This window comes from Nyctereutes procyonoides, unplaced genomic scaffold, assembly GCF_905146905.1.
Source record: "Nyctereutes procyonoides isolate TBG_1078 unplaced genomic scaffold, NYPRO_anot_genome, whole genome shotgun sequence".
NCBI classification, from domain to species: Eukaryota; Metazoa; Chordata; class Mammalia; order Carnivora; family Canidae; genus Nyctereutes; species Nyctereutes procyonoides.
Window position 1 is genome coordinate 6,054,216 of NW_026575044.1, and position 24,900 is coordinate 6,079,115.

Below are 24,900 nucleotides of genomic sequence, written 5' to 3' on the forward strand. Positions count from 1 at the left end.
TGGCAGCCCTGGTGGCTCAGCGGTTTGGCGCTACCTTTGTCCTGAGGCCTGATCTTGGAGACCCGAGATCAAGTCCCGCGTCAGACTCCCGCATGGAGCCTGCTTCTCCCTCTGCCTGTGTCTCTGCCTCTCTCTTTCTCTGTCTCTCTATCTCTCATGAATAAATAAATAAATCTTTAAAAAAAAAAAATTGAAGCCAACTCCAAACTGAGTTCAGAGCCTGACACAGGGCTCCCGATCCTGAGATCACCACATGAGCTGAATACATAACTGACTGAGCCACCCAGGTGCCCCATAATGCACTCTGTACTCAATATTATTGATCCAAAACATGCAACAACTAAGACCTAAGTAACAAAGTTAACTTAAAAAAAATGAAATCTTGAGGTAGGCAAAAACAGAAAGTGACATGTAAGGAAAAAGATTATCAGACCATTTGTGCTTGAAGAAAATGGAGTAACATTTGGAACATACTCTAGGGAAAATGCAAGAATTGGAGGAATAGTGTTCCTTTAAATTCTTGAGGGATCAGAAAATGAGCTCCATTAGAAAAAACAGTAACTAGAGAAATAGCACCATAAAGACTAGTGGTGGGCATTAAGTGTGGCCTACACAATTAAAAATTAGAGTTATAAAGGAGAATATAGTATGCAATTGCTGTATATCTACATGACAAGCAGTATAACTAAAAAAGAGGAAAATGTAGAAATATTTGGCTTAGCTGGTAGTTGATAGTGTTAGACGTATGTAATATGGGGTAAAATAAATGGACGTTTGGGGGAAAAAAACCTTTTTAGTGTTCCAATAATGAAAAAGAAATGAGATCATATCACCATGTTGCAACACCTGGTGGATTAATGGATTCAGACGTTGAGTATCAGCTGCTATTAATATTCCAAAAAGAGACAACCAGACCCGTTATGCCCCTTAGCGAAAGAACTCCGCATCCTCTATAGCCTTGCCAAGGGATGGGAGGGGAGTCTGATCATGCCTCTGGGTCCAGCTGCCAAAATGCAGAAACAAAGAGGATAAAGGAACGTGTGGAGCTTACGTGTGCAATGAGCACAATCTGGACTGGGAAACCATAGGTTCAATACCTGGGGATTTTCAACAGATAAATTGAAAGGAATGAGGAGGGAAATACCATATTTTTTCTTTAAATGGATAAAATAGATAATTTAGAGATGCACACATTTAGATTATCTCTAGATAATTTAGAGATGCACACTTTGTTGATAAAAGAATAGAGATATACAAAGAAGTAATGATTATAAAATTCAGGATAGTAGTTACTCTAGAGGAGAAGGAAGGCATTGATTGATGCTAGAGAGAAGCACATGGAGGGGATTCTGGAAGTGGCTGGCAAAACAGGATTTGTCTTATAACAGTTTATTAAGCTATCCATATTATAAAGTGTTAATCTATAATGACTTAAGCTATTTAACTACTTTGTGTGGTTTTCTGTTTGTTTTACAATATTTTTTTAATAGCAACTCACACTGAAGATGGAATTCATTGTTAGATGCACCATTATTTTAGTTTTATCATTGAAATAAAAAAATCTATTGAGACTGTCAACTTTAAGACACTATTTTCAAAAATGTTACAAAGAATACCTTAGAATAGATGACATACGGCAATTAGACACCACAGATATCTTGTCACTCATGCACAAAATCCAGCAACTAAACTCACTTCCCAAAGGCTTGACACTTTCTCTGGGCAGTCAGCACCAGAGAGCCTCTGTTCCTGAAAGACCTGGAACACAGTGGGGAGAAAGATGGCATGTGCTGCTGGAAAGAAGGAATGACGTGAGTATAGGCTAGAGTATGACCCCTCCCCACCCCCATCTCCCTATTTAGCTCCCATTCTCGCTTTCCCTGCTGGGATCCCAATTATATTGTTAGACTCTCAAAATTGTCCACACCTCTTAACACTGTTGTGTTTACTTTCTACTCTATTTTTCTCTGTTTTCAGGTCTTTTCTACAGATCCGTTTTCAAGCTTACCAGTTCTTTCCTTGGCTCTTTTATTACTGTGTTTTTGGGTTTTATTTCTAGTGTTTTTATTTTACTCTTTTAGTGTCTGTCTCTCTAGTGTCATTCCCCAATCTGCTCATGCGTATTTTCCACTTTTCCCACTAGAACGCATATTAGCCATATTTACTTTAAATTCCTTGTCTGGTGTTTCTAACATCTGGGTCATCTCCGAGTCTGGTTCTGTATCTTGTATGTTTGACAGTTTTCTTTTGCCCTGTTTATTTGTGTGTGTCATAGTTTTTGATTGAATGCCGTCTGTTGTGACTGAAGTAATGTCTGCCTGGAAGTGAGGCTTTGGTAAAGACTAGTCAGGAGTTTAATGGGGTTGGATTTGTTGTTACTGTGATTATTGTAGGTGCACCACAGAGGTCCTATTCCTCTAATGTTGTGTGTGGTTGGGTGGTGCTCTGGTGCCAGGGTGTTGTTGTTTACATCAGTGTTCCTGCTGTATCCTGGGTGTCAGCCTTCCTCGGGCACCTGTCGCTCAGGAGTCTCTCTCCACACCCTTGCCTCCCCCACCCCACCGGCAATTTGCTATTGCTTATTTGGTGTTTGTTTAATGACTAGGTGCAGCCTTGAGGGTAATGCTATTTTTTTTAATTTTAATTTATTTATGATAGTCACAGAGAGAGAGACAGAGAGAGAGAGAGAGGCAGAGACACAGGCAGAGGGAGAAGCAGGCCCCATGCACCGGGAGCCCGACGTGGGATTCGAACCCGGATCTCCAGGATCGCGCCCTGGCCAAAGGCAGGCGCTAAACCGCTGCGCCACCCAGGGATCCCATAATGCTATTAGTAAACTCAGCAATTGTTTTAGATTTTACAATCCACTACCCAATAAAAGCATAAGCCTCCTTTGTTTCTCAAGTCCTAGCAAGATCCTGGCAACATGGTCAGTGCCCACATCCCTCTTTATTAAATGACTTCTAGTTACCTGGCACTGTACATCATACAGCACCCAATGACTTTTTAACAATTTTGGTGTTTAACACTTGTTGACTTATGATTTAGGGAGTCAGAATAATTGAAGAATTCCAGTTACGAATCAGAAGACTCATTCTGTAATTATGACTTGGCTAAAATAAGTGACTTTGGGTACACCACAGAACTTGTGTTGTTCTCTTTTTTCTCATGGGACAAATGTGAGGGGTTGACCTGTAAGTCAGAAATTGCAACTCCAAAATACTGTGAATGAAACATGAGCAATCCCTTAAAGGCTGCTCCACAAGAGGACAGCCCCTCCACATTGCTTAATGTCTGAAGAGACTGCAAGCATCTTTGAGTCTATTTTAAAAGTCATCTTGTACAATGTTTTATTTTTATTTCTTTTAATGATACAAATAGGGCACAAATATACTCTCACTTATAAAAATTCTAACATTATAGACCAGCTTCAAGTCTTTTTTGATTAGTACCGCCAATCCGAATCCCCTCTCCCTATTATCAGGTCAATTGGGTAATTTTTTATGTTGTCTTGTTTTATGTGGTTTTTTTAAAGCATGATTTCTGCAAGTAACTTATTTTTTTTGCAAGTGACTTTTTAAAATCCGCATGTAATGTAAATATCTTTTCCAGTTAATATACATTAATTTATTTTTAATTACTCTCTTTAACTCCATAAAATGCATATCATAGTTTACTTGTTTCTTAATGATTTTTAGGTTTTTTTTCCCAGTATTCAAACATTTCCTCAAATATTTCAGTACTGCATTTTGAAACAAATGAAGAACTTCACAATATTTCATGGTCATTAAGGCTATCAGGTTAATTTATTAGCCAAAGTAAAAATATTTTAGTAATTTTACTAGCTACAAAAATATAGACTCAATTTACAGAAAAGGGACTAAAAGAGAAAAGCACTTGACAGCCTTCTTGGAAGCATTAGGTTCACTCCATTTCCTAATGTAGATCATCCTGGGATGCCCTGCCTGTCAGGGAGGGCATTTTATAAGTATGTTATTATCCTAGATTGGATTAGACCCAAGCTTAACTTTACACAAGAAAAGTTAAATATGAACATGTCTGACAAGATTAATGTAAAATGAGTTGTATCTACAGCAAATATTCCTGCAGAAAAGAATAGGCCCCACTTTGGGACCTCTGTAGGATTTACAATCTGATGGAACTTGAATGGGAATGTATGTGATGGAGATAGATAAAAGGCAGTGGGGTGGGGAGTGAATTCCACGCAAGGACTTTGTGTAAGCAAAGCTTAAGCAGGGAGGCACACAGAGTATATTTGCAGAAAAGAGACCAGCTGAGCTAGATCAGAGGGCTTTCACTGGGGGAGAAAGTGTCAGGTAAGGGATCAGACTGCAAAGGTCTTAACTGTTGGACTTGACCTCTGGGCAGTAGAGGCAGTGAATATCTCCTGAATGGCCAGTTTCTGTTCTGTCTCCTCAATCTGAAGTTCCAGTGAGCAGTTCTCATGTGTAAGTGGGTTAGAAAAGGGAGGGTGGACCAAGAGCTAGTTCAGTCTGAATACCCACTCCCAACCCCCAATTCACTATCTTCATTGTTTATTAGACTTGGGATCTCTTTTTTTTTTTTTTAAGATTTTATTTATTCATGAGAGACACAGAGAGAGAGAGGCAGAGATGCAGGCAGAGGGAGAAGCAGGCTCCATGCAGGGAACCTGACGTGGGACTCGATCCCAGGTCTCTAGGATCAGGCCCTGGGCTGAAGGCGGCACTAAACTGCTGAGCCGCCCACGCTGCCTTCAGACTTGGGATCTTATGTTGATTTGTGTGTTTGTTATTATTGTCTGTCTCTTCAGTAAGCTGTACACACCATGAAGACAGAAAGACTATGTAACTACAATGACTGCTCTTCATTGTACCCTCAGCATCAATAAAGTAGGTATCGAAGACTTTTTTTTGAGTGAATGAATGAATGAATAAAAGAATGTTGCTGTGGAGTCAAAATAATTATTATCATTATTTTTTAAAAGATTTATTTATTGAAAGAGAGACCGCACAAGCAGGAGAGACAGAAGGAGAGGGAGAGAGAATCCCAAGACAACTCTGTACTGAGCGTGGAGCCCAATGAGGGGCTGGATCTCACCACCCTGAGATCACAACCTGAGCCAAAACCAAGAGTCCAATGTCCAGCCAACTGCGCTACCAAGGTACTCGAATTGTTTCCATTATTTTAGAAGAAGCAATAGAAGCTCAGAGAAAATAAAAAAAGCCAGCCTCATGATGGCCCCTAACATCCCTGTCTCCTGGTACTCACAGTCTTGCATAGTTTTTTCCCAAACTGACTAGGGCTCACTTGTGCAAACAAAAACTGTAGAAGTGACAGTTTATGACTTCTGAGGCTAGGTCATAAAATACTGTATGATCTCGCTTAAATGTGGAATCTAAAAAAAAAAAAAAAACAAGAAACAGGGAGATTGGAAATTGTGAGGAGCAGCGGGATAGGAGAAATGAGTGAAGATGGTCAGAGGGAACAAGCTTTCAGTTATAAGATGAGTAAGTTCTGGTGAACTATAGTACAGCATGGTGACTAGAGTGATCTATAGTACAGCATGGTGACTATATTATGTAATTGAGAGTTGCTGGGGCACCTGGGTGGCTCAGTCAGTTATACGTCTGCCTTTGGCTTAGGTCATGATCTTGGGGTCCTGGGATCAATCCCCACAGTGGGCTCCAGGTTCATCGGGGAGTCTGCTTCTCCCTCTCCCTCTGCTCCCTCCCCACTGTTCATTCTCTCTCTCTCTCTCTCTCTCTCTCTCTCTCTCTCTCTCAAATGAATGAAGTCTTTAAAAATAAAAGAGAAAGAAAATTGCCAAAAGAGTAGATCTTGAAAGTTGGTACCACACACCAAAAAAATGGTAACTATGTGAGGTGATGAACGTGTTAGCTTTATTGTGATCATCACTTCATAATATATAGATATATCAAATCATTACATTGTATACCTTCCACTTATGCAATGTTATATGTCAAATATAATTCAATAAAGCTGTGAGAAAAGTAGACATTGTGACTGTCACCTTGTTCTCTTTAGATAAGCAAGGGGAAACCAGTTACTGTGTTTTTATGACATTCAAGGACCTTTATGAAGTGGTCCATATGGCAAAGAACTGAGGATTTCTGGGCAGCCCACGTGGCTCAGAGATTTAGCACCACCTTCAACCTAGGGCCTTATCCTGGAGACCCGGGATTGAGTCCCATGTCAGGCTCTCTGCATGGAGCCTGCTTCTCCCTCTGCCTGTGTCTCTGCCTCTCTCTCTCTTTGTGTCTCTCATAAATAAATAAATAAAATCTGAAAAAAGAACTGAGAATTTCTGCCAATAGCTGGCATCAGCTTTCCAGAGATGTGAGTGAGCCTTCCTTCAGTCAGTCCTTTAGATGACTCGAGCCCTGGCCAACATCTTGACTGTAACCGACTGAGTTACCCCAAGACAGAACTACCCAGCTAAACTGCTCCTGAATTCTTAACCCACATAAATTGTGTGAGATAATAAATGCTTGTTGTTTTAAGCCACTAAGTTTTAGGATAATTTGTTATGCCAAAATAGCTGACTAATGCAGCTCCCATAGTTCTCATAACTAAGCTTCTCTGAATCATGTCAAATGGCTGGGGTCAGGCTGGGAAAATTCTTAAGGCACCAGACCTGCAGATCATGGTGACTGACTGACACTGTATCCTCCTCCCAACCTCCAGAACTCTAAAAACGTATCTTTCTTAGGAGGCCAAAGGGCCAATAGCCAGATGTCTTTGGGAGTACATTATAACAAGTGTGAGAGGTGCAGAAAGCAAGAGTTTGCATAGGTGACCCACAAGTTCCAAATTGGTTTGGAACAAACTATGGTATAAATCAATCAGTAAATTTAACCGGAGAGGGAAGGAGGAGGGAGGGAGGGAGGGAGGGAGGGAGGGAGGGAAGGGAAGAAGGAAGAGAGAGAAAAACAAAAAGAAAAAGAGAATTTGCTTAGGATCTTAGAAAGGGCTTGGAACCCTCTGTGGCTCTTCCCATCAAGGCCTGCCACCTTCTCCAGCTGGGTTTCCAGATTATTTTCCAGACCCATACTAGGTTTATTTCCCCCTTCCTACTCTTGTGTCTAACAGATGTTTTGATATCACGTTTTTTAATCCCCATGGATAAGACACAAACACCTGCAAAGCAGATTCATGAAAGGAGACCAAGGATTATGGCTGGAAGTTATGGGGGCTGCGAGGCAGGACCTCAAATCGCTCACCGAGACCCCAGAGGATCTGAGGGCAGTCTGCTCACCTTCACTAAAGGATGCATGGTTTCTAAAAAGACCATCTATGATGGACATTTGGGGACTAGAGAATAAATAGTCTTCATGTCAGAATGGATAGTACGTTCATTCTCCATTTTGATCTGAACTCTGAAGGTCTGTACAGTGTAAGGTACAGCCTGGGATGCTAGAGAGCTGTTTCAGAAAATAGTTCTGCACAGACCACAAGATTTCCCACCCCAAAGTTTGCTGCTTAAAAGTCAAGAATGGGACACATTATATGATAATGGAATGTTTTTATGTGGTTCAATTCCCACCAGCTGTGCAACCCAGAGCATGTTATCTGTGTCTCTGAACTTCAGTTCTCTTTTTCAGAAGAAATAGCTGAGAAAATATGGGTAGTGTTTAGCACAATGTCAAAAACAATTCACAAGTGTTCTTTCTTCCTATTCCAGTGAAGGATAATAGTGATGATGAAGTTTATGCTGTTGATAAGTCATGTCTGGTGTCCAGGCCAACCTTGTCTGTTTCATAGATTCTGTGTCACCTAAGCCTCAGGCTCTTTATCAACAAAATGGTGAAAACAGTAAGTAACTTTACTTACCACTGAGTGGTATGTGCTAGCCACTGTTTCAGGTCTTTCCGCATGTATTAACTAATTCATTTGATGCTCACAATCACACAAGGTATATATTATTATTACTATTATTATTTTATTTTGCATATAAAGCAACTGAGGTAGAGAGAGGAGTGTATCAGTTGGCCCAATGTCACACAGTAGATGATGGATCCAATGTTCAAACTCAAGTGTTATAACTCTCAGAGCCCCCATTCTTTTGTGTGTGCAATATTAAAATGTGAAACCAACAAAGAACATAATAATTGCTGAGAAAATAACAATCTTTGTGGTGAAGAAAACTACTGCTTATAATTATAGAAGCATCCCTATAGGTAGGGTCAGATGGTTTCTGTTCATCAGTGGAAGGTGAGTAGATACCCAATAGGTGTCACTGTGAGTCTGAAAAGGTTAAGAGCAAGTGTGTCTCTGTCACCTTTGTTCTCCTCTGAACTTGTGGAAGCAAGGGACTTTGACAAGACACAATTTGCAAGTGTAAAGCCACATGTGAACCTGAATTTCTTTCAGAAGAGAGGCAAACAGGAAAGCCTCCCACATGAGTTGGGCTTGGGCTGTGATGTGGTAAGAGTCAAGCTTTTGTTGTTGTTCCACTTTTTTTTTTTTTTAAGCATGCTGACTACCCAAAAGGAGGGACAGAGGAAGAGGAAGAGAGAACCCCAAACAGGCTCCATGCTCAGCATAGAGCCCATGCAGGGCTCAATCTCAGGATCACAGCCAAAACTGAGAGTCAGAAGCTCGACTGACTGAGCCACCCAGGTGCCCTGTTATGTTTCATTATTGAATATTGGGGTGTGCTTCTTACTGCAGCATAGCATAGCCTGTTCTAACTGCAAAGTCATTAAATGATAGTAATGATTCTTTTTTCAAGGAAAATATAGATAACCATGGAAGGAAGTCTTGTGAAGGTGATATGGAATGTGTAGAATTCTCTCTTCCTGAGCAGTAAGGAACACATTTGGAAAGCCCACAGCACAAGGGATTGGTTGAATGATGTGCATGGAAACAAGGAAGAAGGAAACAAGAGGCTAAGATAGAGGCGAGAAAGGAGTCCCAAGGCAGTTATGTCTCTGTGGGAGATGTGCCAGGGCCCTACTACTAATGCTACTTTGATGCATACCTGGATTTTGTTTTTTGTTTTTGTTTTTAACTATTCTTTTTTAATTTTTTAAATTTTTTTATTGGAGTTCAATTTGCCAACATATAGCATAACACCCAGTGCTCATCCCATCAAGTGCTCCCCTCAGTGCCCATCACCCAGTCACCCCCACCTCCCACCCACCTCCCTTTCCACCACCCCTTGTTCATTTCCCAGAGTTAGGAGTCTCTCATGTTCTGTCTCCCTTTCTGATATTTCCCACTCATTTTTTCTCCTTTCCCCTTTATTCCCTTTCACTATTTTTTATATTCCCCAAATGAATGAGACCATATGTTTGTCCTTCTCCAATTGACTTATTTCACTCAGCATAATACCCTCCAGTTCCATCCACGTCAAAGCAAATAGTGGGTATTTGTCGTTTCGAATGACTGAGTAATATTCCATTGTATACATAGACCACAGTTTCTTTATCCACTCATCTTTCAATGGACACCGAGGCTCCTTCCACAGTTTGGCTATGGTGGACCTTGCTGCTATAAACATCGGGGTGCAGGTGTCCCGGCGTTTCACTGCATGTGTATCTTTGGGGTAAATCCCCAGCAGTGCAATTGCTGAGTCGTAAGGCAGATCTATTTTTAACTCTTTGAGGAACCTCCACACAGACATGAAGAGAAATCTCACAGAGGAAGACATAGACATGGCCAACAAGCACATGAGAAAATGCTCCACATCACTTGCCATCAGGGAAACATACTTGGATTTTGAACCCACTTTTACTTCTTTTTATCTGGACAAATCACTCCACCTTTCTGGAGTATCTATTTCTTACTGTGAACACTAGCAGCATATTTCAGGGTGAAGAGGAATTGATTGTCAACTTGCTTCATTACTAGCTTAGGCCCATAGGTCCGTGTTAGGCACTACATTGTAAATCTTAATTTCTTTAGCAAAGACAAATTTTGAACTAGTCATGAGCAAAGTGACTCTTTCTGAGCAGCAAGCAGGTGGCTGTTCCATTTCCATCCTCTGGGCTGACCTCCCCCTACCCAGGGAGGGGGAGGGGAGAGAGGGTTAAGGAGGCCTGATGTCACACAGCCCTACATAAGGGCCTCCTTTTGGCACCTGCGGGGCAGTTTGGAAGCAGCTGAGGAATGAGTTAGGTCCTGGTTGTGGGATTTTTAAGTCAGACACAGACACAGCTGTTGAGCAAAATGTAGGCACCACAGAAAACCCAAAACCAAACCCAAACCTACCTTCCCTTCAAGTAGAGGAAGAGTTTAGGTGATGATCTTTTGAATGACCGATTTTAAAATCAGTCTAGCTATCAATGCTAAAGAAAGTGAGGGCTCTCAATTTGACATAACAGGTGTTTTCTCTTTTATTTTTTAACATCTTGCTGGGACTGTGTTTTAATTTCTGGCTTCACATTTCTCTAAGAATTTTCCAAAGGAGCCTTGGGAAACAAATCCAAAGAACCTTCCAGTTTCAGGTGTTTTAAAAGCCCAATGGTAGCATTTTGCCTCTAAGGAATTTTTGATAGGGGAATGCTCTGTCCACCTGCTAGAATCATTGAGCAGAGGAACCAGACCTTCCCCACATCCACCTTCCTCTCATTCAGAATGAGGAAAGGCAAAGTCAGACAAATGTTGCTGACTTTAAAAATAAAGCTTAAGGGCAGCCCCGGTGGCCCAGCGGTTTAGTGCCGCCTTCAACCCGAGGTGTGATCCTGGAGACCTGGGATCGAGTCCCATGCCAGGCTCCCTGCATGGAGCCTGCTTCTCCCTCTGTCTCTGTCTCTGTCTTTCTGTCTCTCTCTCTCTGTCATGAATAAATAAATAAAATCTTTAAAAAAATAAATTAAAAAATAAAATAAAGCTTAAGGCATTGAAGTTGTCATCTGCCAGCTGGCCTCAGTAAAAAAAAATAACCTTAAACTAAAAATAGTTGACTGCAGGCTCAGTAAATGTGCCTGGTGTGTGAGTCTCCCTGAACTGGAAACAACCTCTCAAAGGTTTTGGCTAATGCAGACAGTTCTTCAGAATGTTTATTATTATTTTTTTTTTATGAGCTCTTTTGGAACACTCTGCATTCTCCTCTGACCTGCTAAGGGTCACTGGATTAACCAGTAGAAAGTCAACCAAAGGAAAACCAGTCAGCCTTAGATCTCAACTTTTTTTTTTTTTTTTTTTAGATCTCAACTTTTATCAGACTCCAGATGCTGGGGGTGACAGTGACTTTACTGGAAAGTGAGTTTTGATGCCACTTCCCCTTCTTCCATATAGGTGTGCCTCTGATTTTCAGGGACTCCCTACTCTCCATCCCAATAATTTTGAATCTCTACATTAATGCATTTAAACATATTGATATGAAGCACCCATTATGCACCAGACACTGTGCTGAGCTCTGTACAAAGAACAGTGGATAAAACAGATGAAAATCCCTGCCCTAAACATCTTCCAAACCACAGAGTTCACTTTTGGGGACTCCTTGACCCTCACAAAATGAGAACCTGGTACAAGAAAGGAGATGAGGTGTGGTTTTGAGATGCAAGATTACAACAGCCCCTCCACCCCTCCAGTTCCCAGCTCCACCCTTTCCCAAGGGAGATCAATGCCATGGTAGGGTTTGGTCTTTGGCTTATCCACCTTTGGGTAACCAGGTTCAGAAACTATTTCCCCTCCTAACCACCATGTAAACTTGGTCCCTCATCACTGCAACCCAGGAGTGCCCTGGCTGTGCCTCTAATGTTTGGGCAAGGGAGATGGGACAGAACCAAGCATTACCAACAGATTCAATCTGCTATGAACTGCAACCAAATTATGGCTGTTTCTCAGCAACGTTAATCCAAGAGGAAGAGCTTCAGACTTTCCAGCAGTAATTCCTTTCCAAATGCTACCCCAGTGCTGCTTAAATGACTTGTCAAAACACAGGGCTTTACATATTCTCTTGGCACCACACAGGAAATCTTCACTTTAAATTCATAGCAAACAGAGACATCTTTGCTTAGCATTTTTGAGCTGTGAATATTTGTTCTGGTTAATGATGGGATGGCCTTGTACTTTGAGCCCATCTAGGCGTCCCAGGGCATTTTAAACCTCCAGGACACCAAACAGACTTCCAGCAGGATTCTAGTAGCTCTCTTTTCACCCTAGAGATGCTGCAAAGAGCTGTCCTCTCATTTCTTCTATTATTTTAATTGTGATAAAAATTGTGATAATTGTGATAAAAATTCCATCTTAAGGGCACAGTTCAAAAACATTAAGTACATTCATACTACCATACAACCATTGCCACTGCTGAGGTCCAGAATTTTTCTATCTTCCCAAACTGAAACTTCGTACTCATGAAACATGAACTCCCCATTCTATCCCTTAAGCCCCTGGCAGCCACCATTCTACATTATCTCTCCAATTTTGCTAGTCTGGGTACCTCATGCAAGAGGAATCATACAATGAATGTATTTTCCTGGTTAACTGATGTCACTTAGCATAAATCCTTAAGTTCATCTATACTGTAATAATTTCTTATCAGAATTTCCTTCTTTTTAAGGCTAATACTCCAGAATATGTATATTTCCACTTTTGGTCATCCATTGACCTGTAGACAAACACTTGGGTTGCTTCCATTGACCCATTGATGGACACCTGGGTTGCCTCTACACAAACCTTTAACTTCTGTGCCTTGGTTTCTTTATCTGTTATTAGGGAACCAAATGGGACAAGGACTGAAGTTTTATATATAAAAAGTTAAGTAATGACCAGATATGAATCATTGTTTCAGCAGTGACTGACAAAGGCAGGGAAATATACCTGACATTTTGAAAGACTCCAGGCAGCAGGAGGAGCAGCAGATGGATATAGTGTGCTTCTAAAACAATATTTCTCAAAGTGAGGTCTGCCTATCTCACAATCCTGCAGATTCACAGGCTGCTTTCTGGATCTACTAAACCAAAATCTGTGGAGTAGAGCCCAGGAATCTGCACTTTCAACAGGCCCTCCTGGGTAATTGTTGAGTTTGAAGACAGATGGAATGGGGAGGAGGTTCCTTGGGTAGACATGTTTGCAGTGGACAGACAGAGGTAAGTCAGGCCTGGGTCAGGGGCCCATTCCATGCCCAGCTACAGTTTTTTCTTCCTGCCCTCTCCTTCCTCCCCACCCAGGAGCTTCCTATATGATCAGTACCCACCATGACAGGAAGGCCTGGCTGTCTCTGTATCTTTATGGGACTCCATCCTCTTTAGTGTTCTAAGACAGTATGGTAGCTCTTAGGAATTCTATAAATATTAAGTCTTTTCTAAGAAATGGTTAGCTTGTGTGATGGTTTTGTGTGATTAGCAGGAGATGAATTTTAAGTGTCTTCTGTGGTAGAAGCTGGCAGGCCTTTGGGGATTTTGATTTCACCCCCATGTAGCCAGGAGTCCCATGTGTGGCTCGATTATTGGGAACTTCAGGCTGTGGACAGGTTCCTGTGGAAACCCCATGTGGAGACTGTGCGAACCAGCTCATCAGGGGGCAGGTGTCCTTATCTGTGTCATCACAGAGATCTTTGCATTTCCACAGCACTCACTCGACTTGGTTATTTCCTCTTAGATTCTGTTTTATCTGTTTATGTGGCAGAGATTTATGCCAAAGTTGTAACCACTCAGTTCCAAAAAATTTAAATGAATAGTCTTCCTTAGAATAGAATTTCTAAAATAATGGCTTTCATTTAAATCTTCATTATGGACCAGAGTTTATTCAAAGTACTCTGCATGCATTAACTCCTCATAGTCATCCTATACCTTAAATACTTTTATTCACATTTTCAAGATAAGGAAATTGGGCCAGAGAAAGGTCAAGAAACTCACCTAGGTTCCCAGAGCTAGCAAGCAGCAAAACCAGGATTTGAAATCAAGCAGTCTGGTGTAGAACCAGGCTCCTAACCCCTCTGCCAGTCTTCCTGTCTAAGACAAAAGCTTATTTACTTGGTGAGAACCTGCTAGTCTTGCATGGCAGCTGAATTACACTTGCTCACCAGCCCACACCGGAGACAGAGACGTAGACATATAACTGCAGAGGAGCTCAGTAGGATAAGGATAGTGAAATATGAGTATAGGAGAGCTCACAGGCAGGGGTGCTCAGGGGTGCTCAGCGGTGCTTCGAGAGTTTCCTCACAGAGGGTTTCACAGGGAGTGAACTTTGACTTCGCTTTGGAGAATGAAAAGCATTTTCATGGGAAAGAATTCTTTTTTTTTCATTTTTAATTCACTTATGTTGAGTAAATGTCGCAAAAGCACCTCTTGTGTGCCAGGCACTTCTAAGAGCCGGAGTGACAGTAGGGAGCAAGACAGGTGAGGGCCCAGCCTCCTGCAGCTCCATCTAGTGAGGGAAAAGAAAACACAGAGAAGCATTGTTAAGTATACAAAGACAAATGAAATGGGTTCCTAGGATAGGGATGATGGGGGGATACTTTGCCCCAGGAGTCAGGGAAGGTGTCTCTGAGAAGGTGACATTTGCACTGGGTCCGTACAATACAAAGGAGCCAGTTCTACATGCACCTGGGAAGATAGCCAGTATGATGTGCAGGATGGCAAGTGAGCAGAGATCTTTTGGTTTCTGGTTTGCTTTATTTTATTTTGCTTTGTTATTGCTACTTGCCTACATGTTTTGGCCTCTCTGGCTGGAGCAGGATGTTTGCAGTGGTTTTATTTACAATGGGCACACAGTAAAAAGTTTAGCAAATATTTCTTGGCATCTTCTTTTAATCTTTCTTCCAGACCCTGGGGCTCCAATGAACCCTCCTTCATTGGCACCCATTCTTTGTTGTACTTCATTTAACCATTTCTTTGCCACCCCTGTTTAAAAAAAAAAGAGTCTGGACCAATTTTTGTTGAACAATGAATGCTATTACATTAAACCAAATTAAATGAAACCATTATCTTAAGTGATCACATTGCATTCAGTTAAGCTATTACACATTAAACAGAGCAGCAGGAAAGAGTGTCCCCCGGGTGAGGACAGGCATGCCTGGAGCAGAAGGGGTGGCACACTGGCAGAGGACGGGGGGGGGGGGGGGGGGGGGGGGGATCCCCTGGGGACCTGCTTTCTCTCCTCTGCTCTAAGCCTGGTCTATTGTTGCCATTGAGTTCTGCCTGTTTCTTTTCCATTCAAGCCTTTTACCCTAAGGAGAAAAATAGGAAACAAAACAAAACACACCCCAGTTTTTGCTAACTGTGGCTGCATAACAAATCACCTTAAACTTTGTAAGACAAGGGACACCTGGGTGGCTCAGCGGGTTCGGCACCTGCCTTCGGCCCAGGGCATGATCCTGGGGACCCAGGATTGAATCCCACATCGGGCTCCCTGAGTGGAGCCTGCTTCTCCCTCTGCCTGTGTCTCTGCCTCTCTCTTTCTTTCTCTCTGTGTCTCTCATGAATAAATAAATAAAATCTTAAAAAAAAAAAACCAAAAACCTTCGTAAGATGAGGACTATTTCCTAAGAAAATTGTGGAAATTTCCCGTGATGCTGTGGGTTGGGTGGAGGTTGCTCTGCTGCTTTCTCTGTGGCCAGGAGGTGGTTCTGGCTGTTGGCGGGCCAATGTGGGCCACCCGCGTGGGCTCTCATCCTCCAGTAGGCTCGGCCAGCTCCTTAGCACTGGTCTCAGGGCTGCATCCCACGGGCGCAAAACTGGGAGTTGCAAGTCTTCTTGTGGCCCTGGCTCTGGAACTTGCTCAGTGTTATTTCTACCATATCCTTTGGTCAAAACTATATTTAAGGTGTAGGTGTGTGGAAATCAAAAGTATTTCTTGATGGAAGAAGCTTCAAGGAATTTGTGGCCTTATTTCATCTACCACAAACTTCTAATAAACACACCCAACCTGTTCCTCCACCAGTCATATCCCATACTTCCTGTAACTAATGTCCACCAATAAATGCATATTTCCTCACTGTTCATTCTTCTTTCACTGTCTTCCCACAGCCCACCGTGTTCCTAGGCCACCTAATACCTATATTAGGTACTTTTAAAAGCTTAATGCTATCATGTGGATGTTAGAAAGTGGTATACCATAGGCTTATAGTGAGGTGTATATTTTCAAACTTTATTTCATTCATTAAACAGATTCCTACTGTATGCTCAATGGTCAGAACTTTGCAGCAGAATGTGGTGAGGGGGTACAGGGTTCTAGATACGTACCTACAGTGTCTGGTTCAAATCTGGAGTCTGGGAATAACTCCTGGAAGCAGTGATGTCAGAGCAACTATATGATGAGAAAGAAGTAGCCAGACCAAGAAGAGAGGGGATAATATTGTAGCTACAGAAAACAGGATGGAGTATTTGAAGAAGGAAAATCATTTCAGTGTGGCTGGACCTTTGAGAAGTGAGTGGAGCAAATAGGAGCCATGCAATAGGAGGCAGGAGAGGGGTAAGGGCTTTTAATTACAGCCAGTAAGGAAGAGTGGACTTCAGGGCCCCTAGCCTTCACTCATTGGAGCCACCAACTCTTGATTTTGGCTCAGGTCATGATCTCAGGGTTTTGAGACAGAGCTCTGCTTAGACCACGTGCCCAGTGGGGAGTCTGCTTGAGATTCTCTCCCTCTCCCTGTGCTCCTCCCCAACTCATGTGTGTGTGCTCTCTATCTCTCCTTCTCAAAAAAATAAATAAATCTTAAGAAAAAAAAGAGAAGAGTGAACTCTCCTGAGAAGACCAGAAGGGACAGTAAGTGCTTTTAAAGACTGTAGTGCCATGGTACAGGTTCCCCATAAGAAACATCACTCTTGGGCAGCCTGGGTGGCTCAGCAGTTTAGCACTGCCTTCAGTCCAGGGCCTGGTCTTGGAGTCCTGGGATCAGGTCCCATGTTGGGCTCCCTGCATGGAGCCTGCTTCTCCCTCTGCCTGTGTCTCTGCCTATCTCTCTCTCTCTCTCTGTATCTCTCATAAATAAATAAATAAATCTTTTAAAAAAAGGAAAAAAAAAAAGAAACAGCACTCTGCCTAAGAAAGCTATTAGATGTTTTCAATTTTCTTTTTAGAAGGCCACTGTCTGGAAGTTACTAAGGATAGTATTTTAAAATATGTTAATAGGCCATTGAAAGATTTTTAAGGAAAGGAATGACAAAATGTGATTCCTATTCTAGGGGTATGATATTGTAGAAGAAGTTTCTAAGAGGGCATAAAAAGATGAGGAACTGAGGAGGTGGAGAAGATTTGGAATGGTGGGGCATGCAGGTATCAGGAGCTCATGTGCATCACTGAGAGGACACAAACCAGGCCCTAAAACTAGACAAGCTCCTAAAGACACTGGACTAGGCCTCACCAAGGACACAGTAGTTCTGTTGTCTACTGCAGCTCAGGTGAAGCCACAGCGGGAGATAGGGTGCTGCCTGGTCACAGGATAGAGTCCCTTCCAGACCCTTCCCCAACTTTCAGAGCAACACTCACAAAATGTTGCCAAAGTTCTATCCTGATTGAGATTTATTTCAAGGAAAACTAAAGACCACTGGGGATGTTTTTCCATTGCCTCAGTCCAAAGAGACCTGGCTCTCCCACTGTGTGAGGAGCCCAGTGGGGCCCTTCAGAGGGCTGAACTCTCCTCTCCCACACAGAATAGGGTGGGCAAAACAGCAGTGCTGTCTGGGGATCCTGGTGCAGAGGAGTGATGGTGAGAGGAGGCACCAGATGGGCAGGGCAGGGAAGGTGGGTGTGAAAAGAGCCAAGAAGCAGCATGGAAAACAGAGTCAGTCTGAGCATTCCAAGTAGAGGTATTTAACATAAGAAATTTGCTATAAGATGTTTAAAAGCAGGAAGAGAAAAACAGAGAAGGATGACTAGAGAACACAGAGGATAAAAGAGGAGAGAGCTTGAGGATATGAAAGGAGGGCCATACCTCAAGTAGGCAGCGTCTGCTATTGCTCTTAGGCTCTGAACCGCCACAGAAGCCAAAAGCGGGATAAGAATGCGTCCTTCCTGCTGCCCCTCACCTCCCCCTCAGCACCTCAGTGGCTGGAAGGTCATTGAGGAGAAAGATGCCAGAGGCAGGGGGTCGCAGAGATGTAGCTGTGGTTCCCCAGCCCCTCCAGGGCTTCAGACACAGAGAAAACAACAGGTAAATGCCTATACCTGCCCACCTCCTCAGACTTCTATTTTTGTTGTCAAACAGAATTTATGTACATTTATGTGTATCGTTTTTTTAAAATGTATTCTTTATTTTTTTTAAAGTAAGCTTCTATACCCAATGTGAGGCTTGAATTTACAATCCCAAGATCAAAAGGCATATGCTCCACTGGCTGACCATCCAGGCGCCCCTTGGTGTATCATTTTTAAGTTTAGTGGCATTAAGTGTATTCACTTAATACATGGTTGTTATGCAACCATCACCATACTGTCTCAGAGTTTTTCATCTTCTCAAACTGAAGTTCTGTATCCTGTAGATAACAATTCTCCATTCTCCCCTGCCCCAACCCCTGGCAACCATCATTCTACTTTAAGTATTTTTTTAAAGCTCCATCAGGCATTAATTTTACGCTAAGGGTGCCACTTCCTTAATCATTTCATTTTCTGAGATTTGCTGATGATGAGCTCTCTTGTTCTTTATCTAAAACTGTCTTTATCTTCATTCTTTTTTTTTAAAGATTTTATTCATTTATTCATCACACACACACACACACACACACACACACACACACACACAGGGAGAGACACAGGCAGAGGGAGAGGGAGAGGGAAATGGAGAAGCAGGCTCCATGCAAGGAGCCCGACGTGGGACCCCATCCCAGGACTCTTAAGATCACGCCCTGGGCCAAAGGCAGGCACCAAACCACTGAGCCACCCAGGGATGCTCTTTATCTTCATTCTTACACACATTTTCATTCAGTATAGAAATTTAGATTTGCATTTCTTTTCTTCCAATGTATTAATGAGGTCCTTCCGTATTCTTTTGGTTTCTATTTTTGCTAATGAGAAGTTAGCCATCAATCCAACTATGGCTGCTTTGAAGGTAATTCATCCTCTCTGTCTCTCTTTCTCCCTTCCTTCCCCCTTCCTTCCTCTGTGTTTTCAAAATATTCTCATTGATTTTGATTATCTGCAGTTTCACTGTGATGTGCTTAAGTATGACTTTCTTTTTGTTTGTCTTCCTCGGAGTTCATTAGGCTCATCGAATCTGTATCTTCATATGGTTAACCTTTCCAGAGAATTCTCAGACATAACCCTTTCAAATAGAGCCTTTCACAAAGCTCTCTCCCTTTCTGGAAACTTCTTATTCTGCCTTAAAGTTTCCTCACCCTTTCTTACTTAGTTTCTATCTTTTTCTCTCTTTCATTCTGTATAATATCTTCTGACCTATCTTTCAGATTTGTCATTTTCTCCTCTGTGTTCAATCTGCTTTAAAACCCATTTTACTGAAACATTAATTTGGTTTACTTTATTTTTTCATGTAAGAAGATATATTTGGTTCATTTACAAATCTGTTATTTCACTTGTTATAGTTTCCTGTTTCCTGAAGATATTCTTTTAAAGATAGATCTATTTATTTATTTATTTACTTACTTATTTACTTATTTATTTGAGAGAGTGTGGGAGTGTGGGAGTTGGAGGAGGGGCAGATGGAAAGAATCTCAGGTGCAGAGCCTGACTCGGGGATCAACCTCACCAGTCTGAGATCACAACCTGAGTCAAAATCATGAGTCAACCTCTTAACTGACTGAGCCACCCAGGCACCCTTCCTGAAGATATTTTTACACTTCTTGTATTTTTCTTTTTTAGCATAACTATCATTCAAAATAATCTCTTTTGGGGGCACCTGGCTGGCAAAGTCATTAGAGCACATGACTCTTAAGTCTCAGGGTCCTGAGTTCAGGTCTTATGTTGGGTGTGGAGTGTACTTAATTAAAAAATAATAATAATAACCTGTTGCTAATAATTATAGCATTTGAAGTCTTTGGGGGATAGTTTATGCTGGCTTTTCTGTTCGTACTTGTTCATTGTACCTCATTTCTTTGTTGTGCTAACTTCTTTAATTTTGTGCTACTTTGTTCCCTTGAAAATTTATCTGTGAGATTTTTCCAGAGGCCTAGGATGAACATTTCTGCAACCAGATTTGTAATTGCCAAGCACCTGGGTACTAGGAACTTGTAACCATTTAGAAGTAAATATGTCTCCTTGCCTGATATTGTTAATTTGATCTACAAAGGTTCATAGTGTCATCACTGGTTTTTCAAACTCAGTGACAGGTCTTTTCCCCAACCCAACCCCAAACTCTTCTCACTTGAGAAGGAGGAGAAAAGGGAGCCAGGCATACTCTGGTCTCTGTCCTTTTGAGGTAGCTCAGTTTCAGTTCAGTTTCTTCCCTGCTTCCAGCCAAATCTGCAAATGCCTCCAGAGCCAGAGTGAATTGTAGCCCACCAGTAACCTCTTATTTCTTGACTTCCAAATTTGAACTGTCTTTTCTAGATCTTTTAAGAAATTATCTTTTCAGTAACTTTTAAGAAAGTTTTTCATATTCTATCGTTTTAAGTCATCTTCAGTAGGAATGTGGTTCAAAAAATACAGCCTGCTGTCTGCTGTCATAGAAAATGAAATTCCCCTAATTATCATTCTGTTTATTTTCTCATTTCTATCAAGTCCCTGCACAGTCCAGTATTACCCATAAGGATTTCCTCAACTCTAATATGGGTTTAATCATTTTTTTCCTAGCCCACAGAGTCAATGTGAAAGTCAAATAAGATACCATAGGTGGAAGTGCCTATAAACAGTGTCATTCAGAGGGAACAATTAGGAGGAATGTGAGCACAGTGATTTGATGGTCTGTGTGTTCTTCTTAGCTCTAAAATTCCAAAAGTATATATATTTTTTAAAGATTTTATTTATTTATTCATGAGAGACACACAGAGAGAGAAAAAGAGAGAGGAAGAGACACAGACAGAGGGAGAAGCAGGCTCCATGCGGGGAGCCTGATGCGGGACTGGATCCCAGGTCTCCAGGATCATGCCCTGGGCCGAAGGCTCACTAAACCACTGAGCCACCCATGCTGCTCCAAGAGTCTATATTTTTGATGAATATTTCCCATCTCCACTTATTTATATAAATTTTATTTATATAAATCTCATCTCTACCATCCTCTGCTCATTTATAATACCCAGCACCATTTTTTTCTATATAACTTTACCTATTCTTCAAGATTCACACAAGTATACCTTCTATATAAAGTGGTCCTTATAATGGCTACAAGAATCCAGAAGTGTGAGCCCCAGTTAGATGAATTTAATCAGAATCTTGAGAGGTAAGGTCCAGATGGGGCTACTGTACAATCAAGGCGGAGAATCACATTCTACATAAAACCTTTCCTGCCACAGAGACACAGCAGTCTCCTTCTGAATCCAATCTCTTATTGACTGTATCATTCAGGAGGGACAGAGCCCCCAATGCCTCATGATTTCTCTTGTTGAACTGGTAAATACCCTGTCTTTCTAAACAGAATATTACTTCTTTGGTGGATAATTTAGCTTTCTTCCCATATTGCATGTAGAGCTATCCCTTGTGAATAATAAAAAACCCAAAGATATTTTCATATGTGATTCTTACAAGGAATAGGAAAATGACCTGTTTGTCCCAGATAATACACTGATGCCACAGTTTCTAAAATGACTTAAAAAAAAAAAAAAACAACCTTCAAAACATTAGAGAATTGGTTGAAAAAATTATATGTTAATCCTATGGTGGAATACATTATAGCTATTACAAAATGTTAGAGGAGACTACTGAATGGCATAGTAAAATGATTTTGTTATGTTAAACAACAAACAGTGAATTACAAACAGTATGCAATTTTAAACTTCAGGGAAGAACTTATGGATAAGTCATATTCTTGAACACTTTGTATTCAAAAAACAAAAGCCCCATTGTTTTCCTATGGTGTATGTACATGTGCATGCACAAGAGCAAAGTTAAGTGAAAGGTGCCCATCACTGCCTTTTTAAACAGTGCCTCTCTTTTCTCTATTTCCATCCAAGATTATTATTATCCTGGGAAATTATTTATCCGGCACAAGCAGAGGTGCCATCTCTCACTGTTTTGCCCTAGCCAACATATGCTATTTCCCTCACTCTAATACAAGATAGGTGGCCAGGCTGTGGGCATAGGCTGTAGGTTTGAGTGTAAATGTGATTAGTCACCTGACTAAATCCTGATTACTACATATTTGAACTCACTAAAGTTCCAAAAGCTTGAAACTAGAATATGAAAGGAAGTTATGACAGGGCTCAGCTTTTTATAATCTTGAGTGGGGTCAGCTATATATGTGACATAGAAAAGAATATGATGGAAAGAGTAGATCACTTTGTTCTACTTAGAGAATAAAATAGTTTTACAAAGATACAAAAGTAAAACTGTGCCATAGGACCCCGATATATATATATATATATATATATATATATATATATATATATATATAGAGAGAGAGAGAGAGAGAGAGAGAGAGAGAGAGAGACAGAGAGAGAGAGAGAGAGACAGAGAAGAGAGACAGAGACAGAGAGACAGAGAGAGACAGAGAAGAAAAAGCCTGGAAAAGAATATGTCAAAATGTTACCAGCCATCAGAACTCACCCATACCTGGCTGGAATGTTATTTGGTACAAACTCTATTGAAAACAAAAACAACTTGGCAATACCTATCAAAATTACAAATTCACATATCTTTTGATGCAGCAATTCCACATCCAAGGGTAAATTATGATATGTTCACACATTTGAGAAGATAATATATGTGTGTCCTTACTGCTGCAGCAGAATGCAAAAAAGCCTGAAAATAAAGCATCCATCAGAGCTTGTTAAATAATTATGACATGTGGCTGAAGTTTATGCAACTGTAAGATAGAGAAAACACTTTATAAACTCATATGGAATCATCTCCAAGATATATTTTAAGTGAAAAAACTTAGATACATATGTAAAATGGTTTGGATTTTCTATGCTACTATTTGCTTTAAATAAAATTGGGGAGAAGGAATATGTATATTTTCTAACATAATGCATATATAAAATTTTGGTTGCCTTTGGGGAGGGAAATGAGTAGAGACGAAATTTTTTTTCAAAGACTTAATTTTTCAGAGCAGTTTCAGGTTTATAACAAAATTGAGAGGAAGGTACAGTGATTTTCCATATACTCCCTGTCCCCACATGCATAGCCTCCTTCATTAACAATATCATTCACTCAAAAGGTACATTTTTTTTTTCCCCAAGCATGAACCTGCATCACAATCCTTGGAAGTTCACAGTTTATCTTAGGGCTCACTCTTGGTGTTGTACATGGTATGGAGAAATGTATAATGGCATATAGCCATCATCATAATATCATACAGGAGATTTTCATTGCCCTAAAAAAGAATCTTTTCATTACACATTCTTTTATACCTCTTGAACTTGAGCCATGTAAATAAATTGCCTAGTTGAAAAAACAATTAATAATTTTAAATATTACCAACCTGCTAGAGTGTAAGGTTCATGGAAGGGACTGTATCTATCTTGTATGTAGTTCTAGTCACAGCCCCCAGCAAAGTGCCCAGCATGGACACTATTATTCAATAATAGCTGATGAAGAAATGAATGATTAATATTTAATAGTGGGATTCCCAGAGATTTTTTTGTAATTTGTAAATATTCTATAATCAGTACACAGGTACTGATTTTTTGTAATCAGAAATAGAGTTTTTGAGTGGAAAGGAAAACTCAAATACAGTATAACTCTTGACCCAGGCAAATGGGGCCCCTGCCCTGGGTCAGCCTTGTGCCTCTGGAAGCCCTGTGCATTCGAGTGTCTTCAAAATTTTCTGAGACATCTCTTGTTGGTTGGAACCATTGCCATTGCATCAGGGTGCCAGATCCCAAGATGCTCTCCAGTCCCTTGTCATTGTTCCCCTCAGGGTGATCAGATGCCCCAAGGAACTCTAGGATTCATGAATATGCATCATCCCTGCCTGGCCCCGTGGCTGGGTCCTCGTTCCAGGAGAGAGGGCAGAGAACAGATAGCTTTCATAGGCTGATATGGTATTTCTTTTGTGGAATTGTGTGAAATAGGCCACTAGTTGGTGCTGATACCTTAATTTTGAGTGACTGTCACTCAAGTCAGACACTGGGTAGTGGGTAAGTTCAGGGCTTGACCACTGAGAATTCCCCACTAAGCCCTGAGCTTGAGTTCTCTTGGAGCCCATTCACTGGTTGGTTCTCACTTATCCATATTTCGACATTTTGTCACCATATTATTTATATGGACAGAACACCAAAAAAAAAAAAAAATTACTGGGGCTCACACACCCCAAGGGTGGCCGTGTTATAATCATTTGTAGTATTTGAAAGATTTTAGTGAAAACAAATGAATTTAACATTCTGACAAATCAAAGCAAACACTTTTTTCTAGAATAGGATAAATGAAATCAAATGGGGGGAGTCTGGGTTGCTCAGTGGTTGAACATCTGCCTTTGGCTCAGGGCATGATCCTGGTGTCTGGGATTGAATCCTGCACTGGGCTCCTTGCAGTGAGTCTGCTTTTCCCTCTGCCTATGTCTCTGCCTCTCTCTGTGACTCTCATGAATAAATAAATAAAATCTTAAAAAAAATCAAATGAAATAGAATAATGTTGGCAAGTAAAAGAAGCTAAGCCACTGTGGTTGGAGTCCCTACTCACCAAATCCAGTATCAGAGGAGCCCAGTGAGTTTATAGTGGGCTGTTTTCATAGCTGAGGTCCATAGTTTTATGGTGATTTAAAAAAAAAAAACACATTGAGGTCCATAGTTTTACAGTGATTTAAAAAAAACATGTATGAATATATAAACTTCCACCCCCTTGCCCATTCTTGGCAAAGTTCAGAAGAAGTCAAGCTCCACCACTCTGGCACAGCTGCTCTGGACCCACAATGAGGCTACAGTACACATGGTCCAACACTAC